Source organism: Betta splendens, chromosome 21 (genome assembly GCF_900634795.4).
Source record: "Betta splendens chromosome 21, fBetSpl5.4, whole genome shotgun sequence".
Classification (NCBI taxonomy): Eukaryota; Metazoa; Chordata; class Actinopteri; order Anabantiformes; family Osphronemidae; genus Betta; species Betta splendens.
In genome coordinates, this window is record NC_040899.1 from 6,233,721 (window position 1) to 6,257,309 (window position 23,589).

The 23,589-nt window shown below is 47.6% G+C and overlaps 1 protein-coding gene across 6 annotated transcripts in view; it reads right to left on the reverse strand.

Annotated features, from left to right (window-relative positions):
- The window catches only part of sox1a (SRY-box transcription factor 1a), a 57,694-nt gene that overhangs the window by 30,471 nt on the left and 3,634 nt on the right, over positions 1 to 23,589 (reverse strand). Inside the window, exon 1 of one of the 6 annotated variants that reach the window (XR_008693415.1) lies at positions 12,051 to 12,200. The exons of 3 other annotated variants lie outside the window; for them this stretch is intronic. The gene's annotated coding sequence lies outside the window, so the exon portion shown is untranslated. Of the gene's footprint in view, positions 1 to 179; positions 307 to 8,749; positions 8,851 to 12,050; positions 12,201 to 23,589 lie in introns of those variants that run through there. 2 more of the 6 variants (XR_008693414.1, XR_008693413.1) reach the window with 2 other exon arrangements.

Sequence of the window (23,589 nt, forward strand, 5' to 3'; positions counted from 1 at the left end):
TCATGACCTTTCAATCCGCTGCCTGTCAGGTTGAACTAAAGCCATATATGCTGCTGGAGGACTAATCTCCTTCTCCCTTTGTGTCCGCGAGGGATGTGTCATTTCTTTATCCCCTCTATCCAGATTTACTCCATAAAATAAACTTCCTAGCCTGATCTGATAAGAAGCCATCTCCTTACCGGGATAAGGCTGTGCCTCGTCTCCCTGCTTCCCCGTAGCCGTATTTTAGGGTGTCAGATAACTCAGACGGGGATGGAAACAGTCAGGAAATGCCACTTTGTCTGTCTGGGAGCAGGTGACAACAAAACGACAGTGACTCTGATTAGAAAATACCCTCCTTCTCTCCCCCTCACCGCCGCCACGCTCGCTTCCTTTCTCTCTTTCCAAAACCACCAAAATCACATATTATCAACAGTTGCCAGGTAGCGTGTGAAACGTATATGAATGGATCTTTACCGGCGCACACGTCCGCGTGCCGAACCCGCTGCACCGCGGACGCACACTTAGGTCGCTTTTGTTATCTTCTGATCTTAATTACCGGTAAGTCATCAGCGCTCCAGATGTCAGTCTGAGCCATGATCTGCTGATCTGGCTGCTGCTGTCTGCTGTCTGTTATACGCGCTTCACCGTCTGTTTTGTTTCTCTCTCTCTTTTTTTTTTTAAATTATTTAATGCATCTGATATTACAGCCAGCAGCATCTGAAAGGCTCAGGCTGTCCAGTTACATATCTAAATATTAGATATAATGCACACAAATATTTCAGGCATTTAATATTAAGTGGACTCCCCTGTTGCCAAAAGGTCACAGCCTACAGGTGGCAGACATGAGCATTATATACGGGCATTGGGGGGGGGGGGGTACAGCAGCCTATTAGTCAGCACTAAAGCCCAACTGCAAAAATAAAAACATGATTTACCTTTGTGTTTGAGAAATTACCAAAACAATGAAGCCTAAACTACCGTAAAGGTGTTTTCTGCTCCAGAGAAGGACGCAATAGTATTATATATAAAATATCAGTCAGAAAAGGTTATTTTTAATTACAACCCAGGGGTGAGGGATGACCTCATCAGACCACACACAGCCGTTATTAGTCACTGCACTGCCTGCACTACTACAACAACAAAATAAAATAAATACTTGAGGAGAAAAAAAATCACGTCATGCTGTGCAACAATCAGCTGCAGGGTCAAATTTTAAGCAATTAAATATGGGGTATAAATGAGCAAAAATAATATGTAGCCGGCCAGTGTTAAAGTGCGAAACGCAAATGAATGTATGAAATAAAATCACCGACATGCGCTGTAATACTCCACAGGAGCATCGCCTGCTATTTATTCCACAGCTTATTTATACAACCCCGGATATTATAATATTCAGTGATTCCGAGTTTTGTGCGTAATTTGACGTGATAAAATAATGCGCGTTCATTTAGTCCGTTGCTCCCGAGAGACGCGCACTGTGGACACAGCCACTCAAACTGACCAATTTAAGTGTAAGTGAAGCAATTCACTGGGAGCCACGCGGTCGCTGAATGGTCCTCCCGCTCCGGACCTCTCGCCACGGTCGGACCTTAAAGCACCTTTTCATCTGCTCCTTTTGATTCCAAGCTCCCGTTCCTCCTTCGCGCGCGCCTCACCTCCCAACACTGCGCGCGACATTATAGCTGTGATTGGCACAGCGCAACATTTCTGCTTGTCTGTGAAACAGGGCGCGCGCACGCGCACACGCACGCGCGCACACACACGCGCGCGAACACACACACACACACACACACACACACACACACACACACACACACACACGTCGTCATTTTTTTTCCACCCACTTCAACAGGATACAATTGAAAGGCAGGTGCATTTTCGGAAAGCAGAGTCTATTTGCGCGCCTCCCGCATCACCAAATTGTTTAAAAAAATAAGCGAACGCAAAGGAGGCAAGAAAAACAGCAGTATATGGTAAAAGAGACAAAATGTCTCATGCAAAATGTCAGAGTTATGTCGATAAGAATCTGAGAATGCAGGGAGGACTTTGGTGAGAAGTGACTAATTACCCTGTGGACCGTCCTGATAGTGGAGAATAATTAGATTTACACAAAAGACCCTAAAACAGCATCTGAATAACAAGAGCAACATTTTCAATAGAAAATTTAATTTGATTTTGTTGCGAGTCCCCCTCCGTTCAGTCGAACGGGAAAGTGAGAAAAAGCATTATACAAAGACAAAACAAAAGAAAACGCGTCTTCCCGGGACAGTTTCATTCCTGATTTAGTAAAAAAAAAGAAGAAGCTGACAAAACGCAGGGTAATCAAAATACGACAGTACGGCCCGAACCGTATCTTATAAATTCACAATTAAGGAGCGATTAGATGGCAAAACATATTGATTAAACACGGATAAAAAATTTAAAATTCAGCTAATTATGACAACAGTGGCTAAAGGTTTCCTTATTGTTTCTCCAAATAATATAAGAAGCTGATTTAGATCATGTTTTAGATCATTTTACAAAATAATTACTTTTAATATTGTACATGCCTTCAATGGATCTGAAAGTAACGTAATGAGAATTAAAATAAAAATTGAAGCGTCTGTTATTCATGATATATAAGTAAGGAATTCACTAAAGCAATTCTGAATATATTTAAAAGAGCATTAAAGTCTATTTGAATAAAAAAACGTATTGAATGACAAAATATAGTGAAATAAAGCAGAAAGCCTGTAAACCGATGACATTATCACACAAGAAAATTATTCTGCTATCACTGTGTGAAATATCCATTTTATCAGAGCGTTTTATGGGCATATGCTCCCTATGTAGGCCACACTACATGCAAATGGTGCATGAGTGCTTGAGAAGATTAGAAGATAGACACCCGGCCCACAGTGGGCTGAGAGGAGTGGGCTCTCCTCCAAGACTGCGTCCTATCTCCTCAGGACTGAAAAAAGCATCCTAATCCTTTACCTTTCATAGTGATCTAAAGCCGATTTAAAACTGTCACTACCCTAGTTTGTGTTTATTTCATGTTCCTCTGCAGCTCAAGGCGATACTCTGCACACCCACTTATGACATGAGCAAAAAGAGTGTGTGTGTGTGAGTGCGTGTGAGTGCGTGTGTGTGCGTGCGTGCAACGGAAAACCGAGCAAGAGCCCAGAGAATAACGAGAGGCATGCGGCAAACTGACCGGCACATGAAGGAGAATACCCAGTGTGTGTGTGTGTGTGTGTGTGTGCGTGCGAGTGTGCGTCTGTGATCTGATCTGACGATTCGAATTGTTCTATTTCTCGTCTCGCGTGTTGAGACTTTGAGTCTCAGACATTCACCTCCGGTTCCACGCGTCATCTAACAAAACCAAGCGTCTCAGCTCGGATTCACTTCCAAAAATACACTCGCTCGCAGATGGTCCAGCAGACAGATGAGTAAAAACAGCCTCTCCATCTCAAACACAAACAGCATTACACACACACACACGCACACATAGCACAAACCATTGACCTGAGGCAGACCACCTTCCTCTCCTCTCCCTCCTGCTCCTCAAGGCCTTACTGTATTATTCTGTAAGCAGCGAGGACCCAGCATTGACAGAGCTAATCACTGGAGGCAAGGCCGCTCGCTCGCTCACTCGCTCTCTCACACACACGCACGCACAAAATGATTGACACACAATGGCAACAAATCTATGCAGTGCCCCCCCTGTCTTGCTTTTTGCTTTTTTCTATCCCGGCTAAAAAGACAAGGGGAGGGGAGGGGGGGGGGATTAGTGTGTACGTGCATGTGGGCCGGTGTCGGTGGGGTTTACAAGAAGCGATGTCCAGCACACGGAGCCAGAGCCAGAGGAGGAGTGAAGACGGCAGAGGATGAGCTTGTGACTAATGCCGTTGCTATCCCTACTCCTAATCCCCCCCCCCCCGTTAGGTGCAGCAGCCAATCTGGAGAGAGTCTCACCCCGGCTCGTATGACTGTGATCCCTGCTGGGCTGGAGCCCAGTGAACCACTGATCCTGTTATCGTCTAACTGGAGAGAAAGAGAGGAAAAGGAAGGAGGGACGGGAGGAGAAAGGGGAGAAGGGAGGTGTGTTTATTGTTTACCGACGCCTCCGGTGTCACCCGCCGGCGCCTTGACTCCTTTTACTCCCTTCACCAAATTCCTCTAGAATTCTAAGCTCAAGGGACCCCGGTGTAATTCATCCCAACACTCTGCTTTAAACTGCCTGCAGAACGTTTGATGAAAAGTTGCTAGCGCTACTTTACGGACTCTCTAGAAAATCAGCCATGACTTTCTCACCAATTTATTTCCAAGAGGATTTGAGAGACTGTCCGACTCGGTCCGATCCTCACTTACAGGAATTCTCAGAGTCTGAAATGTAGTCTTTTATAAAGTGGGTGCAACAGGTTTGAGGTTATATAACAAGTCCAAAGCGCACTCTTAAATGTGTTCAGCAAAGTTTACCATCGATCATATGCAAATATTGGTTTATTATTGGCTGCCATGTGCTTAATTAAAGAGTGGACATGGTTATAACCACCGCTCTCACAACGCACGACTGAGGAGTGTGTGTTTCTCAGGGGATCGAGGGCCAAGTCGCCACTGCAGCGCGCTCTGTTCAGTCTCCCGTGTGCGTGGAAGCATAGGCGCGCACGGGTTCACGGCTACGATCTCTGCATAGACTCGTCCAGATAGCCGGCGGATAACACTTTCAATTCAGGTTGATGTTATCGTTTTTTCCTTTTCTCCGAGAAATATGAACCTGTCACATGGGGCGCCTTACAGATTTGTTACATAGTTTCATGGTAGATAAATCCAACAATAGAGGCCAAGGCCTTGCCCTCTCTGCATGCAGAGTTGGAAGGACTGCAGCACTAATCAGTGGGAGAGGATCACATCTGGCCTGACAGCAGCTGCATCACTGTTTAGAAGAGCTGCCAGTGTGAGAAACACACAGGTCGATTCCCTTTTCTCCCCGGACAGAGAGGGTGTTCTTCTAATTCATTTCTTCTTTCTCAATCCCTTTCTTTGAGCCAGCCAATTAACCTGGGAGCAGGGCACTAATGAGATCCCTCTGGTGGCTCCGCACTGCTCAATGGAGACGAAGGAAGAGTGGGGTGAGCGGAGAGGGAAGAGAGGAGCGGGGTCAAGGAAGAACAGCACGGGGCGGTGGGGCGGGCTTGGGGGGTGGAGAGGTGCAGACAGGGAAAGGCAAAGATGGGCTGAGAGAGTTCGGAGAAAAGGGTATAGAAGGGTTGATAAAGCACTGAGGAAAGGGGAGGGGTAGGGACACGGGGGTTCAGGGCAGGGGAATATGGCATGGGTTGATGCAGCAAGAGAGGGGACAGCACCATCCAGTTGGCCACTACGGGCCTATCACCAAGACATTGTCAGCCAGACAATGGGCTTATCAGCTTCCTTTTCACACCAGTCTGATTAACTGGGAGGAATGGGAAGAAGAGGAGGGGAAGGGAAAGGGTACGTCCTTGTACCAGCCCAATAAATGTCACAGAATGGGCCAGGCACCTGGATGAGCCCCGCGGCCTGTGTGTACCTCGCTGAGGAAAGGGGGAGAGTGGAATGAACCCCGCGTTCTCCCCCGTCTGTGCGTGAGGCGCGTTAGCAAATGAGGGAGGCTCAGCTGTAATAAATCTGCAACTTTTGTAAACGTATCTCACCATCCAGATTAGCGAGGGAGTGATAAGCACCTTTAACCGCCATTAGCCAAGTGTGTGTGTGTGTGTGTGTGTGTGTGTGTGTGTGTGTGTGTGTGTGTGTGTGTGTGTGTGTGTGTGTGTGTGTGTGTGTGTGTGTGTGTGTCTTCAGCCACACCGACCCCACGAAGCACCAGAAAGTGCAGTAAATAGCCACGAATACTAAGAAGGAGGAAGCTGAATCAATACAATACCTATAAAATGTTGCTATTGTCTAATGAGGCAAAAATGAGCTTTATTAAAGCCAGAGAAGATGCTTTGGCAGATCAGGAACCCAAGAAACACTTGTTTCCTTGTTTATGCCGTTAAAATCCATAAAGTAAGAATAAAAAATGAAAAACAAAACTGTGTAAAAGAAATCAAATGTCCTTATAACATATGTGACTTCCTTTTGTCATTCTTTATTTCTGACTGAGAATCAGCATCATGACGTAGGAAGCGCTTCACGGCGTCTAACGCATGTTTGATCACGGCGGCTCTCGCTGCCGGCGGCAGCAGCCGCGTTGCTGCGACAAATGACTAAGAGCAGGCTCCAGCGAAATTGTTTGTGTCAATGTTCAATTAGTCTCCTGGGATATTGATCCCGGCTTGTTTGTTTACTTGCTCACCGCTTCCCATTGGCGCGGCCTTGACAGCCATCTGTCACAGGGAGACGGCGAGAGAAGGAGGCAGGAGGTGACGGAGCGGGAGGGAGCGATTCACAGTGTGAGCGCCGGGACGGAGCTGGATGGAAAAAAGCCAGCGATGGGGAGTGAACATTTAATATGAGATACAGAAAGAAAAAAGAATGACAATAAGGTCCCCTGTAAAATACATCTTGAAACGCCCTTCAAAGTAAAGCTTTTTGGAAATATAAATTCCTAATCCAATGACTCCATAAAAGCTCATGTTCTTGTTCCTCATTGATGCCAATTCAAAGGGGAGTGTTATAAAACCAATGCTTGGAGCAACAAGTGGTTGTACTCTTCTTGCTCTTCATTTTCCTTCTTTTTTTTTTTCCAGTCCAAAGGATGCAGTAATTAGAGGGTAGACCAGGTGGAAGTACACAACTCAAGAGCCCGGCGCTGGCTCACCCTCTTCTCCACAGGAAGATGGGAAGAGGGAAATGTGAAGGAGAGCAGAAGAGGGTGACCATGACTGGAGGAGGGGAAGTGGCAGAAGAATACGTCCAGGTAAAGACGGGGCGAGGGGGGGGGGGGGTTCGGGGGGGCAGGAGTAGGGGAGGGGGGGAGCTCGGCTTGGGAGAATATTGGGTCAAAGAAAATAAAACGTGTCATTTAGCCAAAGAAAAAAGATGAGAGCGGTGCGCCGTGAGGGTGGGGGATGGCCGGGGGGCTGAGGGGGGAGGCGGAGGCGAGGTTAGCTGTTAAATAAGGTGGGGGTCAGAGGAGAGGGGTGGATGCCCACTGTGATACAAATGAGGGTCTGCGGGCAGGGGGGGCCACCCACAGTACAACTTGGCCAACAAAGGTGTTCTGTCTTGGCCTCCCTCCTCCACAGGCCTCGTTGAGTGGGCAGGATTCCATTAGCAAGCTGCAGAACCCGGGGTCTATTCAGGCGGCCGCCCCGGCCCGACCGAGCGCTCCACACACACACACACACACACACACACACACACACACACACACACACACACACACACACACACACACACACGCACACACGCACACACGCACACACGCACACACGCACGTCGGGGGGCACGCACGTGTGTTCGCCGTGCACGCATGCATGCAGTCATTCACAGCCAGTCACTCACTCACATACACAACACAGCTAATTAATCCTCAGATTACCCAGCCAATTATTACCACACTTGTACTAATTAGAAATTATTTAAAGCATTTCCCAATTAGGGTTTACATGCTCAGTTGGGCAGGAGTCTGCTTCAATAAACCAACTGGTTTTATAGTGGGGGGGGGGGCTCATTCATGCACACATGCATTTTCACGTGCACGCACACACACATACACACACACACACGTGCATTTCTGGATCTGACTGTGGTAATCAGGCCGTCTCAACGAGTCCCTCTGTTAGGACGAGGGGGATGAGGACGGGCAGGAGGAAGAAAGAGAAAGAAATAAAACAACAAAAGACATGCTCCTTCAGTGCAGCAGCAATACTGTAGGTCGCTCTTGTTAGGGCTGGGGACAGTGATTAGGAGAGGCCACAATAAGACCTGCCAGGAAACGCATGCCAATTATGTTACCAGGAGAACTCCAGGCCCTCATTGCTATGGGAAACCACCGCGCAGCCCCCCCACACACACACACACAAACACACGCACCCACGGCCTCGGCCGCTAGCTTCTCCAACCCTTTGATTACATTACGACACGGACAAGGGGACGCCGAGGTAAGAAACACAAGTAGCGGGACGTGACCGCGCGGCACCGCGGGGAAGAAATGAGCCGAGCAGCTGGAAAGTCGCGCTGATGAGAGGGACCAACTTCTAGCGCCGCTCCGAACTTTGACGGAGGCCGTGACGGAGGGAACGAGGAGCCTCCAGGGAGGTTTATTAGCCGAGGGAATTACAGGCTCATCCATGGGTGACGTGTGAGCCTCAGCCCCACACTCAAATGTTTACAACACTGATATTTGCCCGAGCGCGATGCTATCGCGGCTCGATGTAATACTCGGGCTTTTGTTCTGACTTGCAAAGCAACACTCACCAATAACCACGGAGCAGATAGCGGCGGGCGTGAAGCCCCCCCCCCAGGAGCTGACCCGGGCGAGGGAGGACTCGCCGTGGAGCACCGTGGGCTGATGTGCTGCCTGCCGGCGGAGATGTTGATTAATGTGCGCGGCCGCCGTTATTAAATAAACAGGGCGGATACACAAAATATATTGAATAAATTAGAGCGCGGAGCGATCTGCTCTGCAACATCCAGCTCATTAGAATGCATGAGGAAACGATGTTCTGATTGCGACGAGAGTCACTCATTAAGCCGTGTTTGTCCCCCCGCCAGAGCACCGCTCCCCCCCCCCCCCCCCGTCCCCACCCCCCCCCCACCCCCCCGTCCCCACCCCCCTCTCCTGCCCCAAAACACTTACCCCTCATGCCTGTCATGCACTCCACACCAAATCCCCCCCTTCCGCGCACTCTCCTGCTAAAAGCTCCCTGACTTAACGTCACCCCGTCCCCGTGGACATCGCAAACAAACCACTGCCCCTCGTCCCACTCCGTCCCCCTCCTCCGCCCCCACCACTTGCACATATCCCTCATTCCCCTCCACCACCTCCTCCTCCTCCTCTGCTGGGATCTGTGTCATCATTTTAATTAATTTCTAATCAGGCGAGAGTAAACTAATCAGGGGAGGCGTTAAACAATGACAGTTCTGCCTGCTCAGCCTCACGCTGGGGGCCGCCAGGCTGCTCCGCATGCCGAGAGGACCTGCATATTGATAAACAGGACTGCTTAGCATGGCTTATCTGCGCCCATCTCCCCGCCCGTACATGTTAATGTGGACCGCGATGCAATGCAGATGTGGCCCAGTTTGCTTTAAGCACCAATTCACATGTGTGGCCACTACATGATGAGAGGAGAAACACATCGGTCCTTAACTGAATAAACATATCAGGTCGTGGACATGTGATGGAGATGCATATAAATGAATGAAGGCTGGACAAATAGTGTGTGGATGCCACAGTATGTATCTGCTGAGGAGGGGTTGCACAAAGGCTGCAGTTATCTGTAGGCGGCCAGATCTAACCAAGGCTGAGCCAGAGGCAGACAGACGGAGACACAGCACTTTTAGGCAATGTATTAGCTGAGACAATTTAACAAGAGAGTGTTGATTAACCTCTTTTAGGCTTAGTCTGCGCCTAAAATACCTTAAACCAACATAAGTGAATCATAATTGGCAAATTCTAACTATATGATTGCAGGACAATGAAGCTGATGACAACTGATGACAAAAAATTAGTTAATGACCACCATCACACCAGTTGGCGAGGTGAAACCCGACCGACGGCGTTCCTGGCGCGAGCGCGTGATTGGCACGCGGGCGAGCGAGTGAGCGGGCGGGCGAGCGAGTGAGCGGGCGGGCGAGCGAGTGAGCGGGCGGGCGAGCGAGCCCTCCGCCTGAGCTTGGGCTCGAGCCGCGCGTCCGCGAACGGGCTCCGACCCCCACAGTTTGCGTAACTGTCACGAAGAAGGAGGCTTCGGCGCGTCCCTCCTCAAAGCTTTGTAACCGGACCTGATTTCCCCTCCCGCCAGCGCCATGGCAACCTGAGGACCAGAGACCGCTGGCACAGTTACAGGACGCGCAGACGCGTCGTCATCAGACACTCTGACACGGACGCTCAGGCCTGAAGTCAGCGTCAGGTCGGAAAAGGTCGCAAATCGAAGTTTACATCAAATGTATTTCTGAAAACGACGAGGAAAATTCAGTTCGAATTAGGAACGGCTGTGTTTAAAATATCAATGGCCCCCTCCTCCCTCCCCCCTCCATCACCACCTCCTTCCTTGCCCTCTGTGCCAAGTATTAGATTCCCATGCCAACCGCTTCCCTGGGATAGAATAAGGATTGCGGAGGTGGGAAGCTGAAACCCTTCCATAACATGTCAAACAACGCTGGAATCCAAAACGCAAGAGGAAGAGAAAAAGGGTTAGAGACAGATTTTCTACAGGGAGAAAGAAACTGTCACATCATCAGATTGGTTATTCTAAGTGGAGGGATGTGGGTATGGGGGCGGGGAGGGAGGGGCGGGGTGGCAGAGGCTCGGGCTGGCAGAATCTGGCAGCGATACGCGATGGCGGTATTTCCACTAAAATAATCAGCCCCCCGGCAACGGAAGGGGGGGTGGGGGGTGGAGGGGTTGCAAGGGAAGAGACACACAGAGAGGTTAGGGATTGCAGGGGTAGGAGACGGGGTGGGTGACGGAGAGGGAGGATATAAGGGAGGGAAATAGCAAGATGGAGAGAAAGGAAATCTGGGAAGCTAACCAAGGAAATCTCGCTTCTCAGATATGCAGCTGTGGAATTAAAATTGGTATAAAAACACAAGAACAAAAATATACTTCACACTTCACAAGCCTATTGAAGGGCGGAGGGGGTTGTGCGGGGGGGGTGGGAGATATGCCACTCTATGCTGGCACAGACACCTCAGGCACAAGGGGTAAACAGCTATTCTCCTCACTTCACTTTGTCTGGAGCTGTGGTTTCAGGGTGTGAGTGAGTAAGCGTGTGTGTGTGTGTGTGTGTGTGTGTGTGTGTGTGTGTGTGTGTGTGTGTGTGTGTGTGTGTGTGTGTGTGTGTGTGTGTGTGTGTGTGTCTGTGTCTGTGTCTGTGTGTGTGTGTGTGTGTGTGTGTGTGTTGGGGGGTGGTGCCTTCAGGGGTCTCATCAGGCTACGGGGCAAGCTCAACTGAGAAGACTAGAGAACCCCGGAGACCAAGACGCGCAAAATGCCCCATTAAACAATTTCTACACTCCTGCGTCCCCTCGAGCGCATCACAATGAAACAGCGAGGCATCGATTCATGATCAAACGACCGTGATCGTCACTCAAATTCAATAATAACAACCTTCACAATCAGGAGCACTCTAAATATACTGTACCTCTACTTCAGGCCAGGATTAGGCCTTTCTGTGCGCGCACATTTGTGCTGATGTGCCGCATTACCGAACAAAGAGCTATCAGAATCGGAAACAAGCATGCAAACACACAGATCAATGGCAAATCAATTAATTCCGAACGTGGCGAAATAAAGTGCGGGAACAACGCGGCGAAAATACGAACGTTGGGACGATGGAATCCTGCAGATCGGCTTAAATGTGAAGCGAGAACAACGCAAACACAACATCAGGGGGCGAGAGAGAAACTTTAAGCTGTTTTACTCAAAACTGTGAAACGTCTTCAATGACAAAAAGAGGCACGTAATTAATGACTGAGCTCTGTTATCAAACCCAGCCCGCTGGAGTGTGACCCCACTAAAATAATACAATCATCAAGCACAATAAGCGAGTTAAGAAGTTCCAGAGTAAATGGTCACGACTGAGCATTGTGTTATTTCTCCTCGGTGGAGACTCGATCTTAATACAAATCTCGGTGTCACACGGGCCCATTTAAGCAGCCCGTCGCTCCCCTCGGGGTTAATTATCATGTGCTCTTGTGGAGAGATATTCAATTAAAAAAAAAGCGGCTCCTCCTTTAGTTTTATTAGAAAATACATTTGGCAATATATAAATAATCATTTCCAACGATTGTGTGCGCGCATGAGAGTGTGAATGTTCCACTCAGTCAAAGTTGAAAAGTTGTCCTTTCTAACAGAATCTGATCGTTTTTTATTTTTCAATTATCGTCGCATTTTTTTTTTAAATTAAGATATTCAATAAGTCAGAACTCTCACTTACAAGTTGAGAGCGGCGCGCCGGAGAGAGGGGGACAATAAAGCGGCCGTGAAATCGCAAAAAAAATAAAAGCGCGAGAGGCAGAGCTGCAAGTCTTATTGAACGAGCCGTGTTTTTGTTGGAAGTGGTCTCCGCTGAATTTGTTGGCTTTCATTTGCTTCCCTCCGTCTGACCATCCAAGTCCTCTCCTGAGACACTGAGGCAGATGAGTGGAAGCCGAGTTCCAGAGAGAGCTATCAGGATTAGGATAATTAATATCATCTCATTTCACTGCGATCCTCTCCGCAGCCCACTGCACGCACAAGGACGGGATGCAGCGAGCACTGAGGCTGGAGCATCCAGTGGGCTGTCAATCTAGGCCACCGTCGCCCCCCCCCCTCAGCTCCCCACACGCGCTCACACAAGTCACGCACACACACACACGCAGCCTCCTCGGCAGCTAAATTGCAGTTTGAGAGACACAGGGGAGCGGCGGCGGTGGCAGCGGCGGGGATGGCGGGGAGCAGCTCCGCGGGGCCTGAGGGACGCCGTACAATGGAGTGTGCGGCTGACCAGCGTTCAGGTGAAATTGAATTGGAAATCTTCCACGGCTGGTTAGCATAACAAAGGGCCTCGTGGCTTTAGACAAAGGCTGCTTCTCTAATGCACAAAATCAATCTCTCTACGGGCTCGGCGCATTGTTCCCTCCCGCCATACAGGTGTTCCTTCAATGGTCCTTAATCAAAAGTGTCAAAACAAAGTTAAGAGTTATCTCTGCTCCTCCACAGCTGCTTCTGCAGAGCAGAAAGAGGGAAGGAGCCCAGACGGGGTGGCACACAGCTGAGCGCGCCTCTATAGGACGCTGAATGCAGTCCTGCCGTACGCCACAGGCCGCCGCCGCCGCTAAAGTTGAGACCAATCTCATTACAACCTGAGCCGGGTCCAAATGTGAGCAGCTGGCGCGCTTTGAGGTGAGCACGGAATAACTCTGGTCATGAGACAGGATGCGGAAGTTTGTCCCGCTTAGTTTATTTCAAAGGAGATAAAAAAAAAACGATGGAAAAAAGGAATACGAGGAAGGATTTCTCTCCCCAGCCATCATTTCTAATCTGTACCTTCAATCTGAAGACATGATTGGTATTATTGGTAATAGCTGCCTTTCTCCCTGAAGGTTGTTTAACAATGGGAAAACTCAAGTACAACCCCCCCCATCTCTCTTATGCTCCAATACCGTAACACTTAGCCGGCTCTCTCTATTTCTCTGTAGGCCCAAGACCTTGATTTGTTCAGGGTAGATTGAAAGAAATCAGAAGAGTTAAAACACTGAATAGAGACTTCAGGCCACTGCCTCGCTCTCCGTGGCTCAGTGCGTGGGCTAACCTTCATCCATTACACCATGTTTAGAGCTGTTCCGTCCCCGCTGTGCGCTCTGCCCGTCCTGCTCCTTGTAATGTGATCTCTATGCATGTGGACATGAAACGCTCCGTGCGACACAGGTCCTGACCTCGTCACTTCGTCTAAGACGCCCAGAGCGGCCTGTGTAGTTTAAGTTGCATGAATCATCAGATCTATAAGAGAAGCGTCATTTCCTATATAGATACTGCATCACCACATAGATACGGACATGAATAATCTGCAGGCTAATCCCATCTCATCAGCTCCAGTCTGACAGCCACTATCCATCCATCCATGCGTCCTCCCGGTGCCGCCCCCTCATCATTATACTGAACTAAATGTCAGCTGACTGGCAGAAAAGACGTCTGTATACGTTCTCACAGCCGTGACAAGGGGGGGTAAAGTGTATCTTCTACCACTGATACATACAACTGGCAGAGTTCTGAAAATAGACTTAAATATAAATGTACTGAAGTCCAAGAAAAAACAGCAGAGAAGTCCATAAAATGCATTATGGCTGGATGTTACGTGTGACGTGTCCATGAACTCGACGTCTCTGACCAGCTGCAATGTCTGTAGGATTTTAATGAATCTGACCCTGAACGCTGTAGTTCCCTCTCACTATAAAGAGGTTTGTCATAAAAGGCGCAGGTCAAAATGTGTAGAATTATCATTAATTGTCATCGCTGACAACCTCCTAAATGCAATTCATCACAATATGAACAGAAAGCCGTGCACATGCCACAGATACCACAGCCTGTGTTCCATTTAGGCTTCTACATACTTTCGGCAACACAAAACACACGGTGAAGGATAAATAGTGTATTGAGTGATGAGTGATTTCAGGAACAGGTTCGCGTTTTCAGATCTCTTTCTGATGTGTAATCACTGCAGTAGAATGTGCAGTCGAACTCGGTCTGCTTTCAGTAAAGACGTGACCCCCTGTGAACCAGCACAGGCAGGGCAGGAGAGAAAGTAAAAAATATGTCCCTGGGAACAATAAGATATTGATTGTTGTATTATAATACAACATAGTACACAGGAGACATTTTTTTTTTCAAAGTTGTGGATCCAAAGAGTATTTTTTATCTGCAGCTTTTTCCCTCTGACGATCACCAGCAACCATCCACCAGGCCTGAGCCCGGCTCTCACAGCCTGCGCCGCTTCGACCCTTGGGAGGACTCATGCAGACCAGTTGATTAAAAATCACTTAGTGGAGAACACAAACAAAGCTGTCAGCCTCTGGCTTGCCCTTGGGATCGGAGCGAGGGGGCTGCTGAGGAGGGGGCAGAATGTACGAGCAGAGAGATGAGCGGTGAGAAGACCAGAGGGGACGCTTTGCTCGAACGGACAAGTCGCCCAGAGCTGCAAAGCAGGAAGCTAACATTCTGCTGGAGATCGCTGAGAACCCTGATGTTCCCGTTTGTTTTCTCCATTTCCATACGTGAAGGATGTTCTGAGGAGTCTGATGTATTAATTGGGCAGCAACAGGCAAGGGACGATTGGGATGATGGATGATCGTACATAAATATAAATTTAACTTCTTAATTCAGAACAAATGATCCCGATTTATGCTCCAGCTCGTGCCAAGAATATTTTCAGGTTTATGTGCAGTGTGTCTTGTTTGACCATCAAATTTTGTTCCTTGGTAAAAGTTATGATTGTCTAAAGCAGATTTAATGCTGCAATTGATGCCATCTCCGAACATTCGTCTGTGGTGGTTCGCTAATTGCATTGAGGCATTTAAATCCACCCAGGAAGAAACCAGACTTAACGTGAAGATAAATTCAAAATTACCAGAGGAACTAAAGGAACAAACCAATCATTTGCCTGACTACAAAAACATATCTTTAGATTGAATGTCATTGACTTTTGACTGTTGGTTTGAGAGAACACGAAGAAAATAAAACAGGAATCACTGAAGATGAAACAAACAATTGTTGAAAATGACTTGATTAATTGTAAAAAGCAGCTAATTGATTTCTGTGTTAATCAAGCAACAGTTGAAATCACCGAATCGTTTCAGCTAATCCTCAAATTATTCTCTTAAACAAGATTCAATCTGTGAAGGTGCTCATGGTCACGGCTGCATATCACTTTATCATATCATCGTTGATTAAAAGGAAATTTTTTTAAAACATAATAAAAACGCTCTGCTCATAGAGGCTCATTGCTGCCGAACCTCAGGAGACAGGAACAGATGAGCCGATGTGTCAACACATGATGACCGTTACTCATCTGATCACACGGTGACACTTATAATTAGTAGGACACACACACACACACACACACACACACACACACACACACACACACACACACACACACACACACACACACACACACACAGACACACACACACACACACACACACACACACACACACACACACAGCTGCCACTGACAGAGCAGCACAACTCCAACGGTTTGTTGGCCTTCATCACCAGATGGCAGTTCCAACACATGCAAAAACACACACAAACACACAGGCAATACACAAATACACAACACAGACATGACCTGTAGTAGCTTATAGGGATGTTCCTTATAAACTGGCCTAGAGCCGTGTATCTTATTGTCTATATAATGCCCTGGGTTGAAGGACATTTAACAAACTATCTGGGCCAAACTGCTCTCAAGTGCACAGTTCACACTTTGTTGACATCACTGCAGGAAGAGCCGAGCCGGAGCGAATTAGCACTCGATTGATTTGTATTATACCCCAATAAAGACGGTTCACGCAGGAATATCCAGCACTGACCTGTGTGAACATCCTCGGTACAGATGAGCAAGGTGGAAGGCGTCCCCGAGGGGGAAAGTTGAAAGGAAAATTGAGAGCACATGGTAAGACAGTGAAGTGCAGAGAGGCAATAAATGACAGATAGCAGCTATAAGGAGATAACAAAAAGGACACAATGAATATGGAAGTCTGTCAAACTGACGAAGCAAAGTCACCCCCCTCAGTATCCCCACCGGGGCCTTTAAGGGTCAACTGAGAACTAAGAGGCACATTAGTGTCCAGTACATTGCCTGCACAAACTAGAGAAAGGAGAGGAGACACAACCTTGTTGGGTGGATTATACATACATTGGACGCACACACACACACACACGGGGGCGACTCTCTGTGCCTTCCTTCGTGTCAACCCTTCCCGCAACTGTTGTGATTCTCCATCCTATTTTTGCTGACCTGTATGTGGCGGGGGTTGACAGAGGTGAGCACACAATCTCCCGACGCCCAAGCACAGAGAATTGGATCACCCCTGGGCTGACCTCCTTGGAGCAACGCCTCGCCTATCTGCACCCCATGCTGTCACTGGGGCCGTTCAGGGCAGACGGTGACCCCGGCGCGGCCCCCGGGTCCCCGGCTCCTCTGCCTCGGCTGCCAGGCAACATGACAACCTATACAAGGCCCTGTCAGACGGGTGATTGACAGGTACCCGCCCATCTCGGCCAACATTTGCATCGGCCCCAGCGAATTACCCCAAACTCCAGACAGATAGCGTCAACCCGACTGCCCGCCCTCATCTTCCGCGTGTTCCGTGCATATGCTTTCGTTCCGGATTAATTGTGTCAAATAATATCCAAGTGTCGGGTGAGAGATGGGTTTGATTGTTTGACTGTATAAAGGTAGAGCAAGCTCAAGGCCACAGGAGCACGGCGGGCGACGCGCCGACTAAATCGCAAACCAACGCGCCGCGTGCTATTTAGTCACGTTTTTGCGTTTTCCCGTCCTATTGTGAGCGGCGCCGCGGCGGCGGCGACGGGACGGTCTGATCACGCGCCGCTCTTTAGAAACCACAATTCGTGGCCGTGCCTTCGCCATACCTGCGGCGGAGATTGGCGCACGCACACACACCGACACAAACAAATGGCAGGCGCGCATACGGGGAAAGAGCCGCACACACGAACACAAAAAGAGGGCCCCCCGCTGTGAGAAAAAGAGCTACAGTACTCGCTACATCAACAGTGGCCTAGATAAACACAATACACACAAAAGAGTCACCCCATGAAAATAACCCTCCATCTAAGCATCACTGCACTTATCTACTCATAAACATAGGGATAAATCAATTCAGTGAGAAACCCATTTTTTTTTCCTCTCATTTGAAATTACAGCTGCGGGACCAAAGCTAGCATGATAGCATAGGTCAAATTCACTAACCTCCTTTCTCCATGGCAACAGTCTAGCGCTAACAAAAAAAGGCTCTGTGTGGTTTGTGGAAGTCATTGTGAGATGTTTTTCCCTGACCTGCAAATGTGCGTGTCACGAGCGCGTTGATGTCTCTTTGCATGTGTTTCCCAAGGACACGGGTTATTCTACGCCTTCTTGTGTGTGTGCGTGCACGTGTGTGTGTATACATTCACATGAAGGTATAGACGCCGGCGTTTGAGACTTGTGTGCGAGCGTGTGCGCGTGCGACGACAAGCCTGTTATCACCGCGTTTGTATTAGCGCCGCGGCGTCTCACCGCTTTGTTTTACCCTGACCTGTATAATCAGTGTCACATTAGCAACACAACAAATCAAACGCCGCGCGTTCGCCGCTTGCAAACCTCTCACGTGCACGTGCGCACACGCGCGCACGCGCGCGTCCTCCTTCATGCTCCCAGCTGGCCACCGCGCCGTGTCAGACACATGCTAATTAATGATAACCAATACCTACCACACAACATGCTACGCTCCAAAACCACTCATTTCATTTCTACGTATTCAGAAGCAACAAGACAAAATGAATAAAGAAGAATTTCAAGCATTTCAATTGGTCTTCATGTTAATTTAACTCAATCATTTCCTGTAGTATTAAAAATACTAACTTTAAGAGTAATGCCTTCACTAAATGTAATCCATTACTAGATTACTTGATTAATTAATCAACACAAGGTCTAAATTATAAAACTGTGTTAAAAATACATTAATGAACAAGTAGAGAAGCGACATCATCAGTGAAATGCACTCACGTTTATAGAGTGGTCATAAAACTAAACCTAGCTTAACGCGAGGAATTAGCTTCTCACAGCTGCAGGTTTTATTCAAATGTTTAACGTTGAAACTTCAAGCATAAATGTCAGCGCTGAGGTCAGACGCCACTGATCTGCTCCCTAATCCCTAAAGCTGATTTGGGTTTGGCGTTTTATTTTGGGAGTAGGTGACATATGATAGAGGAGCAGGCGCTTTTGGATGTTTTGTATTATTCTAAGAAAACAAGTTGGCGTTCGGATGCCTCTTTACGATCCAGTAATTAAATCCTATTTGTTTGTCATGGGTGAAGCTTGCTTATTCAGTGACTCGTGTGCAGGATCACCACACATGCTAATGCTGCCAGTGGAAGGAGGCGCGCACCCATTGTGCGCCGTCAAACAACCACACAATGTGGGTTTTATGCTCCGTGCTTCTGTGTTCATAAGTTGAACTCCTTTCACGTCTCAACTCCGCGCCGCCGCCGCCCGTCTCACCAGGAGGACCCCATTCAAAGGCGGCGTGGTGACGGGCCGTACGCCTTGAAAGCCGCGCTGAGGCTGTGTCACGTCAAGATTCACCTCCGAGCAGCGTCTCCGCAGGTTTACAGCGGGCGTATTGATTTAAAGGCAGTAAAAGCGCCCACTTACACGCCGTCACAGAGGAAACACGCTCCCTGGCTGCTGCCTGGCCATCTTTGATTATTTGTAAAATGAGAAAGCCATCTGTTAGCTGATTTACTGCTTTTCTCTTCGGTCAAATTAAACGAACTCATTAACAAAGACACCTTTGGTAACGTGTAAAAAAGCATTTTTCTATTTTATACAAACAAAACAGCAGAGAAATTGAACCCACTAACCCGAAACATAAATATTAGTTGCAGCACCATATTATGCTAATGATTTCTAAATTTATTTGATTACCAAATAAAGACTTTTATTCATTTTAATTCATGTTAATTGTCACTGATGAGTGATCTGTAAAATACATAAGACAAGAGTTTAATGAAGTCAAGGTCTTGTAAATTATTGGAGCGCATACTTTTGTTTTTAATAGCGAACTCATTTTATCTTTTTTACTGAAAATTACAAAATAGAAATAAGATTTTAACTGGATAAAACATCTGATGAGCTGAAGGTAAACATGTGCATGAGATAGTTTCTATTTCTTAATGACCTGTAGCAGATTTTAGCAGAACACCTGCTCTTCGTATTTCTACTGTGAACTGGACAGATCACATGAAAAGTATATAACGGATTCTCATATGAACAGCAGTCACAGCAAACACTTGTCCTTCCCCTGATGCACGAGGAGGAAAAGCAGCATCCGCTCCGCTCCTTCTACTGTAAACCCTCCACGGCTGGAAATAAAAAGGAGACCAAAGAAGAAGAGAGGAAGGAAGAAATTGAGAAGAGGAAGAAAAACAGAGGAAGCACGAGGGAGAAGTCAGACGGAGACAGATGGGCAAAAAGACAAGTGCGGAAAGACAGACGGGAAGAGTGAGCTGAAAGGGGCAGAAGAGGAGATAGAGGGAAAGATGGAGCGCGGAGAAGGAGGCGTACTGTAGGAGATCCAGCTGACATTAGCGGGTGAGTTTATGAGATGTGATGATTAGCCAAATCCTGCTAATCAATGACACATTCACACGGGTTCCTGCTCTGTTGCTAAACACTAATTGGTCTATTCTGCAGCAAATAGGGAGATGCTGTTTCCCACTTCACTGTAAGCAATGTGAGCTGACACGGGGGCACATATGGGCACACAGAGACACACACGTGTCAACCGCTGCGTGCGTGCACGTACTGTACATCTGTAGCAGATCCCGCTCGCCTGCATAAAAGGTCAAATTGAGCCTGATTCAATTTGAGGGTGGATGAGAAGCAGAGGATCCTGCTCGGCTCCCGCCAACAATAAGGAGAGAATGGGATCCCGGAGCGGCCCCGTTGAACTGGGAGGAAAAGGAGGCGGGGGTGGAGAAGGAGCCTAAATTCAATTTCACTTTGTTGAGTATTTGGATAATGTTTCCTAATGTAATGCTGTAAGGCCGCGCGCGGATCGGCAGCGTGGCCGCACGCGGCGGGGATTAATCACAGCGCAGCAGCAGCGCCACCAATGTCCGAGCACGGGCACTCCATCGCCCACGAGCACCTGAAGACCCGACTCGGGGCCCTGCGCCTGCAGCGCGGCCGGACGTAAAAACGCGGAGCTGCTCCGACGCCACCTCCACAATTTCCCCCGTGACCCCCACGTAAACAACAACAACTCATAACCAAAACCCGCACGTTTGATTGTCACCTATTAAAAACATTCTCGCATGCAGCTATTGATTAGGCAGCTGCTCACTGGGTAATTAAGCGGTTAATAATCTGCTTCGCTCAACGTCCCAAAACATGAAAAAAGAGACGCGCTCACATTGATTAACAGACAAACAAAGAAAAGCAGAAGCGACATCCTAAAAAAAGAAGCGGTAAATGTTTGAACTGTTTAGTCAGATAGTCAAAATATCGATCAATCTGATTTAAGTGCATGCTACTGTATATACACGACGTTATGCTTTATTATAATAATAACTACTATGTACATGCATTATTGCATTGCAGTTGTTTGTTTGACATTTGTATAATTATAAACATATACATTTTGCTGCAGCTGCAGCCCTGTCGTGCACCACACACTCATAAATCGCAGATACACATTTATTCGCTATGCACTCCCCAGCACAGACGAGGGCTTTGTCATAATATTTTTCTCGGCGTCTGTCATAAAGTACACACATGCAGCACATCCACACCCACAGCGCGATGAGTACGGTCAATGCGGGTCTATTCCTCTCCCGGTGAGTGCCGGTGGTTAACAGTGCTTTGCGTTGGAGAGGAGGACAAGAGGAGGGTTCACTAAAACACATGACTGTTACTACCTAAATATTAGTGCAGGGACTCTCCCTGCCTGCCTCTCTCTCTCCCTCCCGCTCGCTCGCCCTCCCTCCCTGAGTGCGCCTTAGTACGTCTAGTGTGTCTGTCCACATATGTGAGTGTGGATGTAATTATGTGCAGAGGAGAGGGCTGTTTGGGGGTAAATAGAGTTGCAATTATTCTTTTAACCTGTTAGATTGTCAGCTCCACTAACACGTGAGGGCCGGGAGGAGCGAGAAAACACACAGAGACACACACAGAAGCGCCACGTTTAGCTAAACAGCGGCACGCGTTTAACTCCAAACATAACACTTAAATCCCCCCGTGACACGCACGGCCACGAATATGATTTCACATTTCAGCCAGCGCCACCAAAATAAACACTAATATATGTAATTCAATTGTAGCGTCTGCAACCCTGAGCAGATGAAAAGCAATAAACCAACTGCTTTATGTCAAAGTACATTTTGTGTTGTTACATTTTGCTGTATTTCAAAGCCCCTCTGATGGGAAAGGAGCTTTTAAAGCAGGTGCTAAAATTACTGCCATAAGTGATTTGATTTGATTGCTGTGTGTCAAGACATGATAACATTGACTTGATTTAATTTGCAACACACGCACTGTTGACAGCTGTTTGACTGCGCTGAAGTGTAATGCTCCATCAGCAGCAGATTCAACACCAGTAGTGATGCATTAGAGACAAGAAGTACATTTTATTTTCCCTCAATACTTTCTAATAGCCTCATAGTAAAAGCGATGACTGCCTATTGAATTATTGCATTTCCCTGCAACGATTTCATGTGGGAGGAGAGAAACTCAGGCCTTTTTAAGGACTCTCTATGTTTAGCACAAATCGGGTTGCATTCAAAAGAGAAATATTAAATATGGCAGCAAAATGTGTATTAATCAAATCTTTGAAATGCACAGCATCAACACGGGATGAAATAAATAAGAAGTCATAATATCAAAACTTGTCTGAACAAATATGACAGCGTTGCTCCTGCTCGGTCCTGTCGGACCCACACACACACACAACCTGCTAATAATGTTATCGGCCCCGATCACCAGCTCAGCAGATCTCAACCACATGTCACCTACAATAACTCAAGACACACACACACACACACACACACACACACACACACACACACACACACACACACACACACACACACACACACACACACACACACACACACACACACACCTCTGTGGCCCTTGTCAATAGATGTTAAGGGTTTCGCCGCTAATGACCAGTGTAGAGATAAGACAGAAGAGGTTAATGTGTTGCTGTGGGTGATCAAGATAAGAGCGAGCTCCTCAAACCTGCAGACAATGACACAGTGAGGAGGGGAGAGGTAAAGGCATGATGGAAACATTCACAGAAATGAGGAAAATGTACACAACTGCTGCTGTAACGCCCACCAGAGCGTAAACCTCTGTTTAGTGTCATGTGACATGGGAATAACTGGATCCAGTGCTAAATATGCACACAGCAGAGCGCTGAACACAAAACCTCTATAGTCACAAGCAGCAGATCTACTTAACGGGTGATCAGCTCAAAGACAAACCAAAATATACGACCCTGTCGCACATACAAAGGGCTTTATTTGGAGGCTTTGTGCAGGTCAGCGTGTGTGTGTGTGTGTGTGTGTGTGTGTGTGTGTGTGTGTGTGTGTGTGTTGTAATTTGTTTAGTGTTTTTCCTAGAATCATGGGTGTCATATCATAAATACAGTACAATACTTACACAGAGACTTAGTACACACACATTACTGTAGTTGTGGTCATATTATTTTCTAAACTGGAGCCGTCACAACATCCACGCTCATTATAAAGTCATCCAAAAATTAAGAGCTAACCCTCCCAGTGCTTTGAAGTTGCAAAAGCAGCCAAAATGTCCTCACAACAATCGTATCAAACTAAATTTTGTACACACAACTAAATTAACACACACACACACTGCAAAAACACACACACCTTCCTTCCTGTGAGTGAAAGTAGCATAAAATGGCTGCCCCCCCATCTGTGCGGCCGGCTGGGTCGGCTGACATTTGGACACTTGTCAATCATCTCTTTCAATAGCCAAGCGGCAGGAAAAATGGAGTCGGGGGGTCAGCAGCTCAGTGTATCACCATGGCAACAACTGCACTGAAGTTCATATGCCTGCTGGGACTGTAGTTCTAAGTGTGTGCGTGCTTGTGTGAGAGAGAGAGAGCGAGAGCACGACAGAGTGTGTGTGTGTGCGTGTGTGTGTGTGTGTGTGTGTGTGTGTGTGTGTGTGTGTGTGTGTGTGTGTG